We start from the raw sequence: 5,837 nt of genomic DNA, 5'->3' as shown, positions 1-5,837 counted from the left end.
TTTACTCGGTTTTCCCCTATACTTGGTTTAAAATGAAAAACATTAAAAAAAGTATTTAGAAAAAATTACTAATACAAGAAAAAAACAAACAAAATAAAATAAAACAAAAGACAATAAAAAGACAAAAAAAAAATTTTAAAAACAAGAAAAAGACAAAAAAGAAAAAAACACGACTTTTAGCATGGATAAATCTATCCGTCACGAAAAAATTGGGTATTTCCTAAAAACCTTGAGGGTCTATGGCAAACACGTGCCCATAAACCCTTTTAGTTATTGAATTGTACCGTTTTGCAAGATTCATACATTTTGTTTGATGATGGGTCTGTTCACCCATAAAAGGTCCCAAGTTCACCTATGCTAATATTAAAACTCATAACCAATATTACAATACTAAAGCTAGAAAGTAGAAACTTTATGTATACTATATATTCATATACTCGAAAAGAAATAGATGTTACATGCTCAAATCCTCTTTTATCCATTTCAACATATGGTTATGATGCATTTGGTGCAAGAAGTTGTATATACTGTAAGTATAAAATCAGACATAATCTTCAACTATCATGTTAATCTTTTCATGAATCCATACACTCATACGGGTTCGCATAGAAATATTCCTCTTCTTTCTGTCTATCAGCAATCATCACGCGTCTCATCGGGCGGCCCATTCGGTCAACATGGACTTCTTTGACCGTTCTTGAAACTCGTCCCAATTCATTGATCCTTCATTGTATCGATCTATCAAGTTAATCAAGACTTTTCGGTCAAACCGAATGGTTTTCTTGAAACCTAAGTATCTGGTACATTTTCATCAAATTAGCTGGTTTCAAGAAAATAAAAAGTGTGTATTAGATGGGCTGGTTGGGTAACGGGTCAAAACCAGTTGCGGTGAAACGGGCCACCCAATTCGACCCGTTAACGAGTTTAAACAACTAAAGGGGCTAATGAAATACCTTCGATGACCCTCAACGACTCTCGCCATATTTCCCTCATACGTGGGAACAAAAATATCACTTTTTAAAGAAACAAAGTAATCGAGTGCAGCCATTTGTGACGAATGGTTTTGAAAGAACCGAGCTCCATGCGGTCCAACAACATCTCTTTCCTCACCTGTTCATAACAGCAACCGGTAGCCCATTTAAAATCTAACGGGCCAGATTTGGGAACTCGGAAGTACAAATCTGGGAACTCGGAAGCCCATTTAAAATCTAACGGGCCAGATTTGGCAACCGGTAGCCCATTTAAAATCTAACGGGCCAGATTTCGTCATAAATAACCAATTTTACTAACCAGATTTGGGAACTCGGAAGCTAAACGGGCCATTCGCCTTTCACCACCATATATTTCACCCGCAGCAATATAAATTTGAATATTTGGATCCATTTCTAAAGCCCGTAATATCAAAGTGGTTTCTTCTGGTGTCATGGGACACAACCCGTCTTTTCTTTTAAGATCAGCATCAATTTCTTTCTCTTTCCACCATGGATACGCGTATCTAACAATTTTAAACATGGCCCGTTTGAGGAAATGGGTTAAAACGAAACGGGTCAAAATAAAAATCAAATCTTGGTTCAAGAATCACCTCATTCTACTCAATTCTTCAACTTCTTCATTGTTGCAGCCTTGTGTGCATCCCGAGAATACTAACATATCCATTTCATATCGAAGATGAAGTACTAAAAACGGCCCATTTTTTTTAAGGATTCTCACAACCTTTCGACCCAATTCCTCGATTTGTGAAGTGAATTTTAAACTACTAAAATTCACTCGACACCTAAGTTTTTGAATCTCTAATGGGAGCCCGTTGTTGGCAACTCGTGCATCTGTCCGGTTTAAATGTACAACTTTGTACCTCCGGATAAGAGGAAGAATCTAATATTACACAAAAAGTTTGAATGAGTGTTTATGTTAAAAACATAAAACTAACATAATTAATGACTCAAAAACGAACCTGATTATGATAATAAGACATTTCAGACCAGCTAATTGGTGCTAAAGATCGAAACTTTCCAAGTTCGGCTCGTCGTTTAAGCCTCGGGGGAAGTTCTTTTAATATCCGAACCTCGTCCCTTAACGATTTAATAAAATGATCAACATCAAAGATGTCTTCAAAGTCACTGCAACTCATAAATTTAAAATATTGAATCAGGACAAACAAATGTACATAGGAATATCTCACACATGGCAGAGTCAGCTAAAAATGATTTTTTTATTAATGTTTTTTTTTATTCGTTTAAAGTAAACCATGTAACATAAAATGTAATATTATGCTAACTTAGTTGCGAAAAGGATGAATTTAGCAACCGCAACCATGTCACATATCTGCAAAACCAGATAACATGTTAACCAAATGATCCAACAAAAGTAAAACATATCACAAAAATTCAAGATTATAAGTTGACAAAAACGCAAACACACTGCTCCTCGCATTTGATTAAGTCCACCATTGCAAGAAACCAACCATCAGGTATCCATTGTTGTTGTAAACCCCTAAGCACAAACAAATTCAAAATCATCACAAATTCAACAGCAAACAGATCAAATTACAATCGATGATACTTTTAGGATGTAAAGAAGCATGAATGATTATAACAAGAAGGCCAAGTTCTCAACAATCTTGGACCCCAAACCTCACCAACAGTCAGCAATTGGACCCATAACAGCAACGTTGTCATCCACAAAATCATTTTAGCTTGTGGCAACACCATCAAACTGGGTTTGTCCCATTTACAACCTTCCAAACCCATTTTGCTTACTACTTTCTTGATTGCGTTCTCAACAAAACCCTTGATGCACACAAATTGGGAAGTGGGTTCGGTGTTTGGTGAAAAATGGTGATCCGATCAAGAAAAGAAAGAATCTTGAAATGGATCAACTGATGCCGGAGTGAGTTTTCCGGACGGACAAGTGAGAGAGATTGTAATCCGGTGAGTCAGTCAGTCAGATGAGAAGTGGGTTTTGTTTGCGTTTTGAAAAAAAAAAAGGCTCCGCTTTGACTTATCCACAGACCTCTGGATTCCATAGGATCGCACTCATATGATCGTATACGACCGCAGAATTTGTCAGCTTTTCCCAGCCGAAACATTTCATACGATACTATAACTTCTATACGAACCTATGAGCTTTTTTTTTAACAACCAGCAACTTTGAAGACCGTATGAACTTTGGAAATATTATATCATATTTCCTATAGCAATCATATTCGTTTACTATCACAACTCTAAACACATCTGGCTCAATCAATTCTTGTTTTTTGTTTCCATACGATCGTATGGGAGTCATACTATCATATGACTTCCAGTCAAACTTCGTACGTCAGTGTACTTATGTGCACTTTTGTCATGTGGGGTTTCATACGATCGTATAACTTCTATACGATCGTATGCAGGGTGTGAAAGTTTTGAGAGATGGTGTACGAATATCATATCCAAAAAAAAAAACAATGATAATTTGGAGTTATTATTAAATTAGGTTTTGAGATGTCTATCTAATAACTGCATTCGTTTGGTGTTTCATCAGTATGGTAATTCATGATTTTGTTAGTGTTTATACAAATACAAGTGTTAATTAAATCGGAAAAATTGATTCAAATTTGGGGTAAAAGATTATAGTTTTAAGTACATAGTATGCATATATGTATACTAGCTTTTGAACCCATGTATCACACGGGATTTGTTAAATGATAAAAATAAATAAGGTACGTTTTTTTGAAAGAACTGAACAAAATTAAATGTAAGAAGAAAATAAAATATATATACTACAGATAGTAAGAAGTTTATAATCTCAAATTTACAAATTAAAATAAGATAACCCATTACAACAATATACAACATTTACCAAAATTGTTTTGACTTATTACCCATCGATAACTATAATGAATGAGATGAGAGATTAGAAAATTAAAAAGAAATTTAACCCATTTGTCAAAATTGTTTTGACACATGACCTATGGATATGTAGGATAAATAAGATGAAGAATTAGAGAATTATAAAGGAAATTATAATCCATTTGCCAAAATTATTTTGATCAATGACCCATGGATAAATAGGATGAATAAGATGAAACATTAGAAAGGAAATTATAACCTATTTGTCGAAATGGTTTTGCCCAAAACCCATGGATATGTAGAATGAATGAGAAAATAGATTAGACCAAGAATGAATGTGGAATTGCCATATCATCCTTATTATTTTCTTTTATTAGTAAAGTTAGAAGTTAGATACTTATTTGAGGTCCGTATATTACACGGGTAATTGATGAATTTTAAACTTTAATCATTAAGTTTATCAAAGGGTTCTTTATATAGCATAAACCATTCCGCGTCTCACGATTTCCGTTACCCTTGTTCGCAGCATGGCTTCCCGTCAACGTCGTTCGTCTAGCCGCAAGATAACTTCCCAGATCACTAAGCACCTGACAGCGGTTCTCCCTAATATCATGACCCAGATGCACCAGAACATCATGGCTAACGTTAACCCTGCTCCTCCCCCGCCTTCAGCTCCCGTTGTGACCTATAAGAACTTTACCGATGCTAAACCTACCGAATTTAACAGAACTCAAGGTGCCACTGCCCTACTTCAGTGGTACGAAAAAATGGAGAGTGTGTTCCTCCAAATTGAGTGTCCTGATGATAAGCGAACCCGATTCGCTACAGGTGTTCTCGAGAAAGGTGCTCTTACATGGTGGGTCAAGGAAAAGTCGACCCGCGGTGCTGAAGCTGCCATGGCCTTGTCGTGGGATGAACTGAAAGACCTGATGACTCGACAGTTTTGTCCTCCAAACGAACTCATGAACTTAGAGGCAGAATTCTGGAACCTCAAACAGGAAGGTGGTGAGCACACCGCTTACACCGCCAGCTTCAATGAACTTAGTGTGTTGGTGCCACACCTTGTTACCCCTACTTCGCGTGCCATCGACAAGTACATCAGAGGACTACCAAGAGAAATCCAGGACAGTGTCTTCAATAACTCTCCTAAAGAACTCCGTGACGCAATTAACCTTGCTGCAACCCTCACTGATAATCATGTCAAAGCCGAGACTTTGACAATGAAGGGTTCGAAGAAAAACACCGAGAAATCACCATCCGAACCAAAAGAAACTAAGTCTGACTCATCCAAACCCGCCTACACCGACCACAACAATAAACGCAAAAACTATGCCATAACCAACACAAACTCAACCCAAACCCAACCTAACAAAAAGCATTACACGGGAACACACCCTTTGTGTAACACGTGTAAATTCCATCACCCCACTGCTGCTCAATGCCGAAAATGTTCCAATTGTGATCGTTTGGGTCATCTCACCAACACATGTCGAGCACCAGTGCATACTCAACACCACCCCTTCATCCCACAACCCGTTATTCAACCACTCTAACAACCGTATGTCCCACCACATGCCCCCACTCTCCCAATCATACGAGCTTGCTATCATTGTGGTAGTCCAAATCATCTACGCAACACATGCCCAAAACTCGTTTATCAAATCCAAACCTACCCAAACCAAACCAATCAACTACAACTATATCAAGCCCAAACCTTCCAACCACAAGCCCAAGTCAATCAAGCACAAGCCGATCAAGCCCAACCAATGCAAGCCCAACCCATCCAAGCTTTCAAACCCAATTAAACCAAACCGATCAAACCCAAGTGGGTCAAACCAGCCAAGGTACGCAAGGACGCGTATACATCAACGCCAATGATTTTCAGCTAAGAAATCATGGCACCGGCCCACACTAGCCCTTTTACCCAAGGACACACCTACCCTCAAGAAGACAAACGCTGCGGACAACTTTCTTTTTTTTCTTTTTGCATTTGTAATTTTGTCTTTGTTC

General features: G+C 37.7%; 1 pseudogene across 1 annotated transcript; it reads right to left on the bottom strand.

Moving 5' to 3' along the window:
* Window positions 1-446: 446 nt before the first annotated feature.
* Window positions 447-2,747, bottom strand: LOC143629590 (rhamnogalacturonan I rhamnosyltransferase 1-like; annotated as a pseudogene). The gene is made up of 8 exons (XR_013152980.1): window positions 2,560-2,747; window positions 2,419-2,490; window positions 2,245-2,322; window positions 1,952-2,194; window positions 1,583-1,872; window positions 1,291-1,495; window positions 954-1,110; window positions 447-797 (listed from the first exon to the last, which is right to left on the bottom strand). The product of XR_013152980.1 is annotated as a rhamnogalacturonan I rhamnosyltransferase 1-like (transcript).
* Window positions 2,748-5,837: the final 3,090 nt, after the last annotated feature.

Source organism: Bidens hawaiensis, unplaced genomic scaffold (assembly GCF_021521415.1).
Source record: "Bidens hawaiensis isolate Kalapana, Puna unplaced genomic scaffold, B.hawaiensis_p1.1 tig00005307_1, whole genome shotgun sequence".
Taxonomy (NCBI): domain Eukaryota; kingdom Viridiplantae; phylum Streptophyta; class Magnoliopsida; order Asterales; family Asteraceae; genus Bidens; species Bidens hawaiensis.
The sequence above is the reverse complement of the archived record's forward strand: the minus strand, read 5'-3'. Positions and strand labels throughout refer to the sequence as shown.